This window comes from Triticum aestivum, chromosome 5A, assembly GCF_018294505.1.
Source record: "Triticum aestivum cultivar Chinese Spring chromosome 5A, IWGSC CS RefSeq v2.1, whole genome shotgun sequence".
In the NCBI taxonomy this organism is placed as follows: Eukaryota; Viridiplantae; Streptophyta; class Magnoliopsida; order Poales; family Poaceae; genus Triticum; species Triticum aestivum.
Window position 1 is genome coordinate 316,335,585 of NC_057806.1, and position 18,226 is coordinate 316,353,810.

An 18,226-nucleotide genomic window follows, 5' to 3' on the forward strand; every position below is an offset into this window, starting at 1 on the left:
TGTTGCTTGGTTCTCCTACTGGATTGATAACCTTGGTTTCGTAACTGAGGGAAATACTTATCTCTATTGTACTTCATCATCCTCTCCTCTTTAGGGAAATCCCAACGCAGGTCACAAGTAGCAGGAAGAATTTCTGGTGCCGTTGCCGGGGAGACAACATCAACATCTATCAAGTACCTAAGCATAAACTTTCATCTCCTTGCATTTACATTATTTGCCATTTTCCTCTCGTTTTCATCTCCCTCACTTCTAAAACTTTTTATCAAAAAAAAACACAAAAATGTTTTACTTTGTTGCTTTGCTTGTTTGTTTCCTTGATTGTATGTTTATTGAAAATCAGAAAACAAAAAAGCTTACTGATGTAGGGTGGAACCCTAGGGGCGATCTTTCACGATTTGGATGGGGATTCCCGGAGAACACGATGAACACACAAGGGAAAACACGAGGGGAAATGAGAGGAAATACTCAAATTGACTTGATCCAATCACACATGTGCTAGATCCACATACATAAAGGGGGTAGAAAGGTCCAAATCCAACAAAGTGGAATACAAATGAACTAGTTCATCTCCATGAAGGAGGTCTTGAATCCTTGGAGGATCTTCCCTAGACGGGGTCCTGAATCCACTAGGGATCTTCTCACATGGAGGCCTTGAACTCCATGGGATGCTCTCTCTCTCAAGAGTAGAGTAGGTAGGAGCAAAGCTCACATACAAATGAGCTATCACTTTGCTTCCCTAATTCGGAGCTAGGAGACGAGTACTTACAGTCCAGGGGCTAAGTTGGGGGTTACACAGGTCATTGCCCTTTCACTGCGCGCAAGCAGGCCGGTTGTACCAGTCACACAAGCAGTTGTACCGCTTGGGTGATTGTACCACTTTCCTGGAGGTGTTCGTGGCGGTAGGGACCGGTTGTATGTATAGGTGGTAGGACTAGTTGTACCGGCTAGGCTGACGCTAGGGGAACAACTGGGGTGGTACCGGTCTTGCACCGCTCGATTACAGAACGCGGAGTGGTAGTTGGGCGGTTGTACCCGTGGACCGGTAATTGGGCGGTTGTACCTCTATCTCTGCGCTCGGAAGATTCCTCTTCTTCCTTCTCTTCCATGCTTCCCTCGTGGATGGTGTAGTTGTACTCTTGTGTTTAGATTCCTCCTCATCATCCATGAATCTCCAACAATACCTATGTCTGCATACGAGAGGAGTGTCAAGTATTATACCATCCTCGTAGTGGTCAAGTGAGCACGTGTAAAGGAGATGATTCGCCTTTATGTATGTGAAGTAGATGTCGCACGTGTCACTTGCCAAACGGACTCTTGACATGGCAATGTCCATAGGATGCTCCGCGTCACTTATGGACCCTCATCCACTTGCTAATCTTTTTAAAATATCCAATTATGATGAACCAACTGCTAGTGAGTTGAGTGCACTAGATTATCTTTATGAAGTTTTGCTTGAAATTCTTGAATCTGGAAATTGTGATGAAGTGTTAAAAGAAGAAATTTATAAAGTGACTCATTATAGCTCCTTGAATGAAAAGCATGATTGCAATGATGCTATTATAAATTTTATTAATGTCAATTGTGTTAATAATATGCAAAATCCCAAGCGTGGGGATGCTAATTTTGCTATGTCTACTACTTATTGCAATGATCATGATTGGGGTGATAATGCTTCTTATGATTCTAAAAATTTATTTAAGCCTCATAATGAATATGTCATTGATAATTATATTTGCAATAATATTTAAAGTGGGATAGGAAGAGTGTCAACTTTAGGTAAAATAATCCCACATATTTGGACAGTGTTCAATCTTATGAATTTTTTTTGAAAGTGGTTTTGGAGAGGTCATGACTTCAGTTGATGTTAATCCACTATCTTGGAAGATTATAAAACTTTTATGCATGTGGATCATGAAGAGAAAATTTCATATGATAGCTATATTGTTGAATTTGATAATGATCCTGCATGTAATTATTACGAGAGAGGAAAATATGGTTGTAGGAATCTTCATGTTACTAAATATTACCTCTCTTCATATTGTGATTGCTATTTCTTCTTTCTTCTTCTTTGCATATGATAGATATTGCTTATATTGATAATTTGTTTTCCTATAAAATGCCTATGCATAGGAAGTATGTTAGACTTAAATGTGTTGGTCACATGTTTATTGATGCTCTCTTTGTGTTTCAATTATTATCTTTCATGTGAGCATCGATAAAATCTCATGCCTAGCTAAGAGGCTTTAAAGAAAAGCGATTGTTGGGAGACAACCCAATATTTTTCTTTTCTGTTTTTATGTGAGCATACAATTATGCTACTGTTATGATTGTGGTTTAGTGTTTTAATTAGTGTTTGAGCCAAGTAAAGCCTTTGTGATGATTTGGGTGGTAGTTGCTTTGATTCTCTGCATTAACAGAAACTTTTGCGTCGAGTAGCAGAATTGTTAAATTTTGGTGGATAGTTATAAAATTCTGAATTTTTTACACATGATTGATATACAAATTTCCCACGTTGTCCTAATTTTTCAGAATGTTTGGAGTTACAAAAGTATGGTCAAAGTTCAGATTACTACAGACTATTTTTGTTTTGAAAGATTCTATTTTCGTTGCATTGTGTGCTTATTTTGATGAATCTATGGATTGTATCGGGGGGTATAAGCCATGGTAAAGTTAGAATATAGTAGGTATAATGCAATAACAAAATATGAATGGGTTTGAAACAGTACCTAAGGTGGTGATTTGCTTTATTATGCTAACGGATCTCATGAAAGTTTTGTTAAGTTCTGTGTGATTGAAGTTTTCAAGTTTTGGGTGAGATCACGATGGATGAAGGAATAAGGAGTGGCAAGAGCCTAAGCTTGGGGATGCCCGAGGCACCACAAGGTAATATTCAAGGACTCCGAAGCAACTAAGCTTGGGGATGCCCTGGAAGGGATCCCCTCTTTCTTCTAACAACATCGGTAATTTTACTTGGAGCTATATTTTTATTCGTCAAATATCATGAGTTTTTCTTGGAACATCTTGTATTACATGAGCCTTGGCTTTGTTTTGCTTTTTAGATTGTCACAATCATCCTTGATGAACACACTTGTTTGAGAGAGCCACACGCAAATCATGATTTGTTAGAATACTCTATGTGCTTCACTTAAATCTTTTGAGCTAGGCAGTTGCTCTAGTACTTCACTTATATCTTTTTGAGCACGGCGGTGGTTAAATTTTAAAGAAATAAACTCTCATGCTTCACTTATATTATTTTGAGAGTTGGAAAATTTTAAAGAAATATGCTCTCGTGCTTCACTTATATTATTTCAAGAGTTGAATATTTTTGAAGAAATATTTATGCTCTCATGCTTCACTTAGATCTTTTTGAGAGTTAAGAATATAGTAATGGTAATTTGCACGAGATATGAATTTGGTCCCTGTCATGGAATTGCCATGGCAGATGTCCAAGTGTGAGGACTTAGTCATGAGGCCAACACATCTATGTGGTAGCTTGAGAGGGGTTGATCGGGATGAGAGACGCGAGGCGGATCAACACACAAGACAAGGATTCAGATAGCTTCGGGCCCAGGGAAACATCATCCGGTAATAACCCTACATGCTGTTTGGGGTTAGGTCTCATTATACTCATGATGGAATCGCCGCATAAGCCGGCTCCCCCTTTGTGTCTAGCCCTAGTGATTGTTTCTTCTCCCCTTCTTGGGGTGCCCTGCCCCTCCTTATATATGTTGAAGGGGCGAGTTACATGACTAGTCCTTGTTGGATTAGAATTACTCTATTACAAGTGGAGTCCTAGTCTTGCTTCCTTTGTAGGAGAATATTCCTTGTGCTTTCCTCATAAACCGGCCCTACAATTAACATGAACCGGCCTTCTGGGCCTCGGTCCTTGTCATCCATCTGACCCACCCGCCGGATCACCAGTGAGTCATAATGTTCATGCGGGTTGCTTGTAAACCTCCAAGTTAGGGCGGGTAGCCAGTGAAACACCAAGTGTCAGCCGGGTCCCAAGTAAACCGCCAAGTCCGGCCGGGTCTCAAGTAAACCGCCAAGTCCGGCCGGGTCATACCGCGGGGTATATCCCCGACATTAGCCCCCAGTTTAATTTGGCTTTATCCATGTGAAACTGATCTGCAACATAAACACAAGAACAAATTTGGTGGGTTGTGCTTCGGGTTAAATATTCTTATAAACCAGCACTTGATCATCCTTAAGTCCTTGTCATTTCTTCCTTGTAAAAAATCCGAGTCAATAGACCAGCTTCATAATCAATTTACTTGTAGAAGATATTTTGAAATAAAGAATCCATTTGAATCGGCCTTCAATGCTCTAATTTGACAAAAATATTGGTCTTCAAATATTCAACTGATATTCAGCCGGTTTGAAAATGTAGAACTTGCCGATTTATCATTGCCAAAATTGTCGGGTTATAAAAATTGATGATCCCGGGTCATGACCGTTTATAGACGCCGGATTATGATTGTTGCCAACGCCGGGTCACATAATTAATCTTCGTGATTTGCCCAAAACTGAGAATTTGAAGATGTTCCTCCTTTGTATGCATATACCTGTAGCCCCCAAGGGCCGGGTCATTATGCAATAATGAGCAGGTACTTTGTAGATATGATCATGTGGACTTGGACAGTAACGTGTAGCCCCCAAGGGCCGGCTCAGTAAGATAACACTGAGCTGGGACTTTAGATATACTTCATCGAAAATAGCATCATATGATGTAGCCTCCATCGCAGGGCTTGAACCCATGTCCACAAGGTTAAGAGCGTTGTGATTTACCAACTTAGCAATGGACCCTTCAATATAATGGATTTAACTTGTGTACCTTGAATTTTTAACAGGAGCAATTGGTAGCCCCCAAGTACCGGCTCATTATAATGTGATGAGTCGGGTCTTCAATAAGGTGATGAAAAAAATGACTTTGCATTAGCCCCAAGTGCCATGGTGCATGCTGGCAGTGACATGGGACTTGTATATTTGATGTAATCTCAATTTGAATAATGTAGCCCCCAAGTGCCGGGTTGTAAGCCTGCAGCAACTCGGGACTATTCCTGCAATTGTGGAATAAATCATATCCATTGATAATATGATAGTCATTGCGCTAAAGCGACTTTGAAAACCTTAATCATAATACTGGTTATTGATAACCATAATAAAATCCATCCATGTTGGCTATTTGAAGATTTGAATAATATAACTTGGTTTGAAAACCAATTCCTGCCATATAAACCGGTATATCCGTGCCCATATGATACATGCTATGATGTTGTGATGATGATGCAATGTATGACGCAATATATGATGATGTATGTGTATGATCAAGAGGGTTTAAGCTATGGTTCAGATATGACCAGAGCCCCCAAGTAGTCATAATTGTGGCATTGCGCCGATCAAGAGGTGTAGATATGGTTCGAATACGACCAAGCCCCCAAGTGATTTCCCTAGTGCCCTTATGCCTATCAAGAGGTTTAACTATGGTTCGAACCCATAGCCCCCAAGTGATTTCCCTGGTGGCCTTAAGCCTATCAAGAGGTGTAGCTATGGTTCGGATACGACCAAGCCCCCAAGTGATTTCCCTGGTGGCCTTAAGCCTATCAAGAGGTGTAGCTATGGTTCGGATATGACCAAGCCCCCAAATGATTTCCCTGGTGGCCTTAAGCCTATCAAGAGGTGTAGCTATGGTTCGGATACGACCAAGCCCCCAACTGATTTCCCTGGTGGCCCTTATCACTACTAGGGAAAAGCTTATAGACAGACGCTTACTAGTAGCAAGGGATTATAACCCTCGCTACTGCTACTTACTAGTAGCGCGGGTTTTTAACCCTTGCTACTACTAACTTGATACTAGTAGCACGGGTTTTTAACCCTTGCTACTACTAAGCGGTCTCTACCCTGCCCTACCGGGACATGCCATAGTAGTAGCGAGGGGTACAAACCCGCGCTACTACTAAGTTGATAGTTATAGCGCGGTTTTACACCCCTCGCTACTACTAAGTACGAGGTAGGTGAAATCCCCGTATCCTCAGCCAAATCCCTCCTCTATCCCTCACTTTCCCCCTCTCTCACTTTCCTTGCCTCTCCCTCATACTCCAGCGGTGGCCGCCGCTGGTACACTCTACTTTCTTCGCCCCCTCCCTCTCCGAGATCCCTTTGGTGGGCGGTCGCCGGAGCTCCTCGCCGCCGCCAATATGCGGAAGCGCGACCACAACATCCTCCTCCTCGCCGCCTTCACCGTATTTTTCTTGCTCTAGGTCAGCCCTCCTCCCCTCCCCCTCTCTGATTTGATCCGGAACGCTAGCTGACCCATCCCCCTCCTCCTCCGGCAGCACGAGGGCCACTTCTCGTTCCGGAAGACGTGGACCGCCTCCTGCCGCCGCTCGTCGCCGACCTCAACGGCGACGCCCGCCACGAGGTGTTGCTCCCCACGCACGATGCCAAGATGCAGGTCCTCCAGCTCCTGGCCCACGCCGGGATGGCCTCCGTGGCCGCCCTCGACGGCTTCCACGAGGCACGCGTCATGGACGAGATCTCCCTGCTCCGGGCCAACGTGCGCGCATCATGAGGTCGAGATTTTTTTTTGGTTTTTCAAATTAATAGTAGTAGCGCGGGTCACAGACACGCGCTACTACTAACACACGTACTAGTAGCGCGGGATGCACCGCACTACTACTACTAGTTAGCTGTAGCGCCGTAGTAGTAGCGCAGGCACCCGCGCTACTACTAGCTTTTAACCCGCGCTACTACTAGGCTTTTTCCTAGTAGTGTATGCCTATCAAGAGGTGTGACTATGGTTCGAACTTAGCCCCCAAGTTATATTGTGAGTTGTGCTCAAGGGATACCCATGTTTGAGCTGTGTTGTGCAGCAGACTCTCTTTGGCCCCTTATGATAATATTGGCTTGATAGCCGGATTACCGAAGTAACCAGAGCTGTGCTCTTATGATAATATTGGCTTGATAGCCGGAATCGGGAGGGTAGTAACACTATGTTCTTTTTGGTGAGTACACCTATATTTGAACAGGAAGCCCCCAAATGATATTGTGAGCTGTGCTCAAGGGGCACCTATGTTTGAGCTATGCTCTTGCAACAGACTTTCTTTGGTTCCTTTAATTTTTCCTGAGAACTCGAACTTGCGAGAGATTATTCTTCTGAACCGGAAATTCTTAAACCGGATATTGAAAGCTTCAAAGCTTTGTGGGAGACAGCTTTTCCTTGAACCGTATTTTAAACCGGAATCATTCTCTTTAAGCTGGAAATTTTCTAACGACCTTTAAATTTGCACCAATACAGCGGCTTAGGGTCCTGCATTAGATAACTTTGCAAGCCAGAGTAATTGCTCTTTTTAAAGAAAGCAATATATAATATAAAAATATACTGGATGGATTTCACCTGATATGTCAGGCCAGTTAATATCCACCGCGGGGTTGATGATCACCACGATGAATCTGACGTCAATCACGGCCGAGTCGGCCGTGGGAGTATATAAATGAATCAGTCATGACGTTGTAAATCGGTGCGGACGAGTAAGTTGTCCTCCGCGTTGTAAACCGGTGCGGACCCATGAACCGACCGTCCGTTCATCGGGTAATGTGACACGGAGGAAAACATCATTGTAGAACGTTGGCAGTGCGTGCTCTATCCCCGCAGTAGAACAATAATTTCACTAATTTTGTTTTGTCGGATGAACGCAAATGCTGGTGACATATAATACTGAATAGTATATGCACATTGAGCTCCGCTAATGTGATGTAGCATAACATCCGTGACCCTCTGTTGTAATCTTTTTTTAGCAGCAGGTCGACGAGGCCCCAGGCGGGTCAACAACGGAGGCGGGTAGCTCAATGCAGAGACAGCAGCCGGCTTAGCGTCAGAAATGGCGGCTTATCATCAGTGGCATGAGGCAGCCGGGCGGTTTATGGCGAAAATGGGGCGCCGGCGACTCGGCAAAACGGTGACGGCGACTTGATCCGGAGGCGGTTTAGATGCGACTCCAACCAGCGACCCAAAAAGCAAGGCCGCAAGGGCGGCTCAATGACTCGAGCAGAAGTGGCTGACAAAGGTAACTCCGGTGGTCGACGGCCCGACGCGGCGGTCGAGGCGGCTTGCAGGCGGAGAAAAACAGAAGGCGGAACCGTGGCGGCTCAGTGGCGGGAGGGTGGCCCATCCTCGGACGCGACATGATGAAGCGGCGACTCGGCGGCGGTTTAGCACCTCAGGCAGCTCATGCCCTTGCTTGAAATAGGCGCGTACGATAGTGGTTCAACGCGGCGACTCAGGGTCACGGGCGTGAGCTCACGCGAGGGCGGCTCGGAGGCCAGTGGCGGTTCACCATAACAGAGGCAACGCGGAGGCGCGGCTCGGGGTGCAGCAGTGGCGGGTCACAACAGCGAAGATAGGAGAACCGGCTGGGGTTAACCAGAATAAGCCACGGCGGGTCTCGGTGGTGACGTGTAAGACCCGGTCGGCGGCTCAATGCAATGGCGAGGTGAGCTCGAAGCGGAGGTGTTGCCGGCGAAACTGGGGCATGAGCGTGACCCGCCGTTGCGGTGAGGCAGAAGAAATCAGCGCGTGAGGCGTGGAACCCACAGCGGCGGAGGCAAACGCGACCCGGCACTGTAACTCATGCAGAAGCAGAGAGGCGTCGGCGTGGGCGACTCATCCAATGGCAGCGAAAAACGGAGATGAAAACGATGCAGCAGCGGGTGGCTCGGGCCAGTGGTCGCTCCAAAGTGGCTCTACTCAGTTGCGGGGCAGAGCGAGGAGGAGAGCCGCTGTAATGAACCGGTGACGTTAGACTTGAAAACGCCCGGTCCGAAGTGAGCGACAGGGCGAGGCCGTGAAGGCAAGATTGGTTCCCATCGTCTGACTTTGCTAATCCTGGTGTTTTGTCTTTATTTGCATATTAACCCCAACCTCTAGTACCGGGACGGATTGTCTGACCATATGAGAGCTTCAGTCTTTCTTGATAGTATATATTTTAGGGTGTGTTTAGGACTCATCTAGATGTGACATAACTATGTCACATCTAAGATGACATCATCAATTATTTGGATTGTCTTTGTTTGTCTTTTCTGGTATCTTTTGTTTGTTGTCTGTCACGATCGTTAACGTCCAGCCTAATAAAATCTTATTCTGCCACCATCGTTAGTCGAGCCCAACACTGCTATGTAGCTCACGTCTTCCACTTGGGACGCTCTAGTTTTTCTTTCTTTTGAGTTTTTTTAGGTGTTTTTCTCTTGCGAGTTTGGGCAGCTCTAGTTAGGCAGGTCCATATCTACTACCTAGAGCGCTTGTGTTGTGTCTATTGAAAAACAAGGTATCACACTAACCTCAAGAAAAAATAGGTGTCCTGCAAATAGCATTTACGCAAGTACTAAATATACTTTTTTTTTGAAACGTGTAAGTGCTTTTGGGGTAAAATACTAACATTTTTCAAGTAAATATTTTACTAAAAGTTGATGAATTTAAATATTATCCACTAATTTGGAAAAATGTTCATGAACTGGAGAATAGAAAAAATGTTCCTGATTTAAAAAACTCAATTTTTTTAAATGTTCACAAGTTCCAAAATATTTGTGATTCCGAAAAAATAGTGAGTTCGGTTTTTTTATGGATTCAAAAAATGGTCGTGAATTTGAAAACAATGTTCATCTATTCAAAAAAATGTCCCCTAGATCCTAAATATTTATGAAATAAAAAAATTATTCATGAATAAGAGAAATATGTTCACAAGTTCAAAAATACTCACATGTTTGAAAAATGTCCGATTATATGAAAAGTGCAAAAACTGCAAAAAGAACATCCCATGCTAAAAAGTATACTCAAACAAAAAAACATCCTCACACACACCTATTTTTCGACGCTTCCTCCCTCCCCCCCCCCCCCCCCCCCCCGCGTCCATGGTGCAAGTTGATGCTTGACTTGCACCTGGGTCTTGGGGTAGCTACAACCACAGAGAGAGCCTTAGTTGACTGTCGAGGATTGTAGTTGCAACTGGGTAATTACAACTACAAAAAAAGTGTCGGTTGCATGTGAGGAGTTGACTTGTAATTGAGGCAGCTACAACCTACGAAAAAGCCTAGTTGCATGTCGATAGTTGACATGCAACTGGGTCGGGGGCCCCGGCTGCAACTACAACCTATGGAAAAGCCCAATTAACAAGTCGAGTCTTGATTTGCAACCGGGGCAACTACAAAACCTTTGCCCACGTTGCGAGTCGAGGGTGGATTTGCAACTGGGACAACTACACAAAACTACCATTCCAGTTGCGAGTCGAGGATGCACTTGCAACTAGAAAAACAAACGGCTGAGTTGTGTGTCGAAGGGTGGACTTGCAACAGGGACAACAACAAAACTATGGGCCTAGTTGCGAGCCGAGGGTGAACTTGCAACCGAGACAACTACAATACTACGAGCCCAACTGCGAGTCAAGGGTGGACTGCAATTGGGTTGAAATAAACAACATGCCTAGTTTAGTTTAAAAAACTATTATACAATAATTATGATTAAAAATAGTTGACGAAAAAATAAAAAATATATGACAATGGTTAAAAACCAATTTGAAAAAGGACCCCAATTGCGAGTTGGTGTTTACTAGCAAAAATGTGACACCAACAAACTAAAAAAGGTCCTAGTTTTATGTTTCGAGTTGCAAGTCAACCATTGACTCCCATACATACGCCCACACCCTAGTTTGCGAGCCGATGGTCGACATGCAACTGGGGCCACTACAAAAAAGACGCCTCTTAGTTGCGAGTCGATGGTTGACTTACAACTAGGGCAAGTACAAAAAAGTACGACGCATCCTAGTTGCGAGTTGATGGTTGACTTGCAACTAGCCCCCTACAGAGATACGTCCCCCTCCCCCCCCCCCCCCGTGGTTGTGACTCGATGGTTGACTTGCAACTAGGCCCCTACAAACATACGCCCCCTAGTTGCAAGTCGATGGTTGACATGCAACTCGAGCCCCTACAAACATACGCCCCCTAGTTGGGAGTTGATGGTTGACTTGCAATCGAACCCCTACAAACATACGTCCCCCCTAGTTGCGAGTCGATGGTTGAGTTGCAACTAGGCCCCCAACAAACATTCGTCCCCCATTGAGAGTCAATGGTTTAGTTGCAATTGGGGCAACTACAAAAAAGTACGATGTGCCCCAGTTTTGAGTTGATGGTTTACTTGCAACTAGGCCCCTACAAACATACGTCCCCTAGTTGCAAGTCAATGGTTGACATGCAACTAGGTCCGGCCGGTACAAAAAGAGTATGATGCGTCCCAACTACGAGTTGATGGTTGACTTGCAACTAGGCCCCTACAAACATACGCCCACCCCCTAGCTATGAGTCAATAGTTGACTTGCAACTAGGCCCCTACAAACATACACCCCCTAGTTGCAAGTCGATGGTAGACTTGCAACTAAGCCCCTACAAACATATGTCCCCCTAGTTGTGAGTCAATGGTTGAGTTGCAACTGGGGCCCTCAACAAACATACGTCCCCCCGTTGAGAGTCGATGGTTGACTTGCAACTGGGGCAACTACAAAATGTACGACACGTCCTAGTTGCGAGTTGATGGTTGACTTGCAACTGGGCCCTTACAAACATACACCCCCTAGTTGCAAGTTAATGGTTGACATACAACTGGGTCCAGTAAAAAAAGTATGATGCGTCCCAATTGCGAGTCATGGTTAACTTGCAATTGGGCCCCTACAAACATACTTCCCCTAGTTGCGAGTCGATGGTTGGCTTGCAACTGGGATCCTACAAACATACGCCCCTAGTTCCAAGTTAATGATTGACTTGCAACTGCCCCCCACCCATACAAACATACGCCCCACAACTGCGAGTCGATGGTTGACTTGCAACTGGGGCAACTAGAAAAATGTACGACTTGTCCCAGTTGCGAGTCGATGGTTGACTTGTAACTAGGCCCCTACAAACATGCGTCCTCCTGGTTGCAAGTCAATGGTTGACATGCAACTAGGTCCAGTACAAAAAAGTCTGATGCGTCCTAGTTGCGGGTCGGTGGTTGACTTGCAACTGGGCCCCTACAAACATATGTCCACCCCTAGTTATGAGTCGATGGTTGACATGCAACTGGACCCCTACAAACACACGTCCGCCTCCTAGTTGCGAGTCGATGGTTGACTGGCAACAAACATACACCTCCTAGTTGCGAGTCAATGCTTGACTTGCAACTAGGGCAACTACAAAAAAGTATGACGCGTCCCAGTTGCGAGTCGATGGTTGACTTGCAACTGGGCCCCTACAACATACGCCACCCTTAGTTGCGAGTCGATAGCTAAAATGCAACTGCCCCCCCCCCTCAAAAAACACACACACCACCCCATAGTTGCGACTCGATAGTTGACTTGCAACTGGGGCCCCTACAAAAAGCAAACGCCACCCATAGTTGCAAGTTGATGGTTGACTTGTAACTGGTCCCGTACACACACACACACACACACACCTCTAGTTTGCGAGTTGATAGCGGGAGCCCCGACAAACACACTCCCCACCCCTGGTTGTGAGTCGATGGTAGACTTGCAACTGAGGCCCCTACAATAACACACAACCCCCTAGTTAAGGGTCGATGGTTGACATGTAACTGCCCCCCCCCCTACAAAAAATAGATACTCCCCCTCCAGTTGCGAGTCGATGGTTGACTTGCAACCGCCCCCCTACAAACACACTCCCCACCTAGTTGCGAGTCAACGGTAGATTTGCAACTAAGACAAAAATAGGTCGGGCCCAGTTATGTGTCAAGGGCAAGTCAGAGCTTCTCTCTTGACATCAAACTTAAAAGAAAATAGAAAATAGGCATCGACAAGCGACATAGCATGTCTCTTCGACTTCAACAACGCGGGCCAGCTAAAATGAGCCATAGAGTGCACTGACAAAATTTGACAAAAAAACACAAACGTGCGACAGGAACAACCAACAAGTGGGCAAAAAAACAAGGCATCACAAGAATACATTGACACGAAATTGCGAGTTTATAGTGCACAGAGAAAATGAACAAAAATAAACAGCCCCCCCCCCCCCCCCCCGTCCAACGATGACATATATGAGCCCATGTGAAAAGAAACGCGAGAACTGACCGACACAAAACAAATGGGGCAAAAGAACGAGCTGACATGGGCGCGCATGAATGAGTTTGCGTGGACATTAAAGCAAACAAATTAAATGGTTACATACTTATTAGACGAGACATCACTATGATTTAGCAAATCCGAAAAGAAAAAAAATCCAGTTTACTCTTCCCTAACTAAACAGCTGAACCGAAAACAAAATAAAAAGACGCATGGCCCTTCACAAAAAAATATAGACCACATAAAAAACCCAATACACAATAAAAACGGCCCACTAAAAATTCATATGTCAATTCTTCATAAGGAACAAACAGAAAACATGACACAACGAGAAATTAGCATGACACTTTTTTTTCAATAACGAGCGTCTATCTAACAGTATACGAGTTACATGACATTTTGAACTATCAGCTAGATGAGAGTCAATAAAACCAATCCGAAACCGGACTCCCATATCGCGCCGCCGAAAACGGCCCAACAAAAGACACACGGCAAACAGGTCGACAAGTAGACATTCCATAGATGATGCGACACGAACGTGCGCGACAAAATGAACCCGCAATAAACATTTGCAGAACATTTAATGTTAAAAGATGGGAGAGTGGAAAAGGTTCATGAATTTAAACAAATAAATATATAAGAAATAAAGTGAAATAAAATAGAAAAAGAAATGATAATTTTTTTAAATCATGCAATTAAAATAGTTCATAATTTAAAACAAATAATTAAATAGAAAAAATAAAAGAAAAAAGAAACACAAACAAACAAAAAAGCAAGTACAGGGTGTGGCATGGAAGTGTGCAAAAATAAGAAGAAAAAACTTGGACTGAGTTGTAGCACAGACTTGAAAAGGAAATGCAAAACGCAGCTGGCCGCTGAACAAACGAAAGCCCACAATAAAAAGGCCCCAGGCCTAGACACGAGGGTGTACAACCCTGAGCGGACAAGCCAACAAAAAAAGCCCAGACTCGGGAGACACATCGACAAGGACAAGAACGACAGGTTATTTATCAGCACAAATCTTATAGCAAGTTTGATCACATGGTCATGAACTTAGATGTGAGATAACTATATATCATCTAGATGTGACTTAGCCAATCCGTATTTTTTATCTATGAATTTGCAAAGGCAATTCCGATCTGGTCACTTCCCCATGTAGCAGTTTTGGCCAATAAAAAATTCGGAGTTGTAGATCAACCTGACCATTACGTGGCAGAGTACTAATTGAACTATTATGATTGCTACTGTTGTCTTGTACGAACAGAGGTGTCTTCCCATTGTTTTGAGGACACCGCATCTAGTCCGATTCCTTTGTGCATGTGCCTCTTGATTGGTCGACCAGAAGAAAACAAGGATTCCGACGATTCGACCGCTTGGTCTCGGCGACTTGCAGCAGTAAACAGACCACAACCCAAACCCTAATTTCTCTTGAACTTTGAATGGGACTTGATCCGACCGCGCGCCTTCGAGACAATGTAAATATTTCTGCAATGATTCTTCTTCACCCAAAAATTTGTGAATTTCTCGATCCCTGATAAAGATCCCTTCAAGAACTCAACACCACCATGAGAAAGCCCCACGGTGGGCGTCAACTGTCATGGAATTGTCACGGCAGATGTCCTAGTGTGAGGACTTAGTCGTGGGGCTAACACATCTATGTGGTAGCTTGAGAGGGGTTGATCGGGATGAGAGACGCGAGGCGGGTCAACACATAAGACAAGGATTTAGACAGCTTCGGGCCCCGGGAAACATCATCCGGTAATAACCCTACATGTTGTTTGGGGCTCGGTCTGATTATACTCATGGTGGAATCGCCGCATAAGCCGGCTCCCCCTTTGTGTCTAGCCCTAGCGATTGTTTTTTCTCCCCTTCTTGGGGTGCCCTGCCCCTTCTTATATATGTTGAAGGGGTGGGTTACATGACTAGTCCTAGTTGGATTAGGATTACTCTATTACAAGTGGAGTCCTAGTCTTGCTTCCTTTGTAGGAGAATATTCCTTGTGCTTTCCTCATAAACCGGCCCTACCATTAACATGAACCGGCCTTTTGGGCCTTGGTCCTTATCATCCGTCTGACCCGCCTACCGGATCACCAGCGAGTCATAATGTTCAGCCGGGTTGCTTGTAAACAGCCAAGTCAGGGCGGGTCGCCAATGAAACACCAAGTGTCAGTCGGGTCTCAAGTAAACTGCCAAGTCCGGTCGGGTCATACCGCGGGGTATATCCCCGACAGTCCCAATGTGATAGATATCCAAGGGGGTATAATAAAAACTTTCATGAAGATCATTGGATATTGTAAACTTGATTCCTTGCAACAGTTTTTGCGATATGGAGATAGTGATATGTGAGTCATGTTGATGAGTAATTCTGCTTTAGTAAGAATACTAGTGTTAAGGATTTTGATTCCCTATGCATGCATGTAAAGTCAATAGTTATGCAATGAAATTATATCCTACTTGTGGTCCATTATTCGGTGTTAATTATGTTCAATGCGCATTTATGACCGTTTTTCTTTTTTGGTTGGTTGCTTCTCAATCTATTTTCTAGCCTTCACTTATACTAAGCATGAATACTGATTGTGCATCTAACTCCTTAAAATGAAAGTTGTGCCAAATGAGTTCATCGTACCTACCTATATGCGGTATTTCCATGCGGTTCCAAGTAAATTTGTATGTGCCAACTCTAATTTTTAAAATGAATTTCCATTTTGTGTGCACGTACTGCTCAAGAAGCGGCAGGGGGTGGCCAATATTTTCCACGCTAGGTATTTTATTCTCACGATGAGTGTTTATTCACTTGTCATTGCATGAGAGTGTGGCAGGTAATAGGGATGTCCAGTCCTGAAATGAAAAAAATATTGTGATAATAAATTCCTTGGAAATAGTTGGTATGGAACACACCCATGGATATGGCTAGCCATGGATTGTGAAAGAATGGTGGAAAGGAAGTGAACTTTACTTTTTGTGTGGGAACCGCCTATAATTTGTCTAGAATGGAAGATATTGGAATTCTCGGTCATTTTCGTTGACAGGAAAAGCATGCCTCTCAAAATATTTGTATCTCTCAATTTAAGCTATGAGCTCTGGCACCTCTACAAATCTCTGCTTCCCTCTGTGAAGGGCCTAGCTATTTACTTTTATCCAATTTTTTAATTTTGAATGTCCATCTTCTCTTACAAAGCACCAACTAGGGAACACTATTGTCATACTTGTGTATTGGATGTAGTTAATATTTGAGTGTGTTTCATGAATGGATCAATGATTGAGCATAATGGGCTAGGGATAACTTCTTTTAGCATTGATATTTTTAAAGACATAGTCGCTTGTTGATGTGCTTGAGTATTGATGTCTTCATGTCAAATTATAGACTATTGCTTTGAATCATTCGAGTCCAAATGTCCATGCTACAAAGAAAATAATATATGATGAATATGTTAGGTAGTATTCCACATCAAAAATTCTATTTTTATCATTTACCTACTCGAGGACGAGCATGAATTAAGCTTGGGGATGCTTGATACGTCTCCAACGTATCTATAACTTTTTTTTGTTCCATACTATTATATTACCAATCTTGGATGTCTTATATATATATTTACACTGGTACAGCGAGCTACTATACAAATGGTTTTTAACCCCTTTCCGCGATGACATTTTAAACCGTCGCTGATACGTCAATTTTGCATCATGCTTTTATATTGATATTTATTGCATTATGGGCTGTTATTTCACATTATAGCACAATACTTATGCCTTTTATTATTTTACAAGGTTTACATGAAGAGGTAGAATGCCGGCAGCAGGAATTCTGGACTAGAAAAGGAGCAAATCTGAGAGACCTATTCTCCACAACTCCAAAAATCCTAAAACTTCACAGAGAATTATTTTGGAATATATAAAAAATATTGGGCGAAGAAAGCACCTGAGGGGACCCACCAGGCAGCCAAAAGGGTGGGGGCACACCCAGGGACCCTGCCTTGTCGTCCACCTAGTAGGCCCCTGGTGCCCATCTTTTGCTATATGAAGTGTTTTTAACTGGAAAAAATCAAGAGGAAGCTTTCGGGACAAAGCGCTGCCGTCTCGAGGCAGAACTTGGGTAGAATCAATCTAGGGCTCTGGCGGAGCTGTTCTGCCGGGGAAACTTCCCTCCCGGAGGGGGAAATTGAAGCCATCGTCATCACCAATGATCCTCTCATCGAGAGGGGGTCAATCTCCATCTACATCTTCACCAGCACCAACTTCTCTCAAACCCTAGTTCATCTCTTGTATCCGATCTTTGTCTCAAAACCTCAAATTGGTACATGTAGGTTGCTAGTAGTGTTGATTACGCCTTGTAGTTGATGCTAGTGGGTTTATTCGGTGGAAGATCATATGTTCAGATCCATAATGATAATTATTACTCCTCTGATTATGAACATGAATATGCTTTGTGAGTAGTTACATTTGTTCGTAAGGACATGGGAGAAGTCTTGTTATAAGTAATCATGTGAATTTGGTATTCGTTCGATATTTTGATGAGATGTATGTTGTCTTTTCTCTAGTGGTGTTATGTGAACATCGACTACATGACATTTTACCATGATTTGGGCCTAGGGAAGGCATTGGGAAGTAATAAGTAGATGATGGGTTGCTAGAGTGACAGAAGCTTAAACCCTAGTTTATGTGTTGCTTCGTAAGGGGCTGATTTGGATCCACATGTTTCATGCTATGGTTAGATTTATCTTAATTCTTCTTTCATAGTTGCGGATGCTTGCGAGAGGGGTTAATCATAAGTGGGAGGATTTTCCAAGAAAGGACAGCACCCAAGCATCGGTCCACCCACATATCAAATTATCAAAGTAACGAATGTGAATCATATGGACATGATGAAAACTAGCTTGACAGCAATTCCCATGTGTCCTCGGGAGCGCTTTTCTTTATATAAGAGTTCGTCTAGGCTTGTTCTTTGCTACAAAGGATTGGGCAACCTTGCTGGACCTTAGTTACTTTTGTTACTTGTTACCCGTTACGAATTATCTTATCCCACAACTATCTGCTACCGATAATTTCAGTGCTTGTAGAGAATACCTTACTGAAAACCGCTTGTCATTTCCTTCTGCTCCTTGTTGGGTCATCAAGACTCTTTTCTGGCG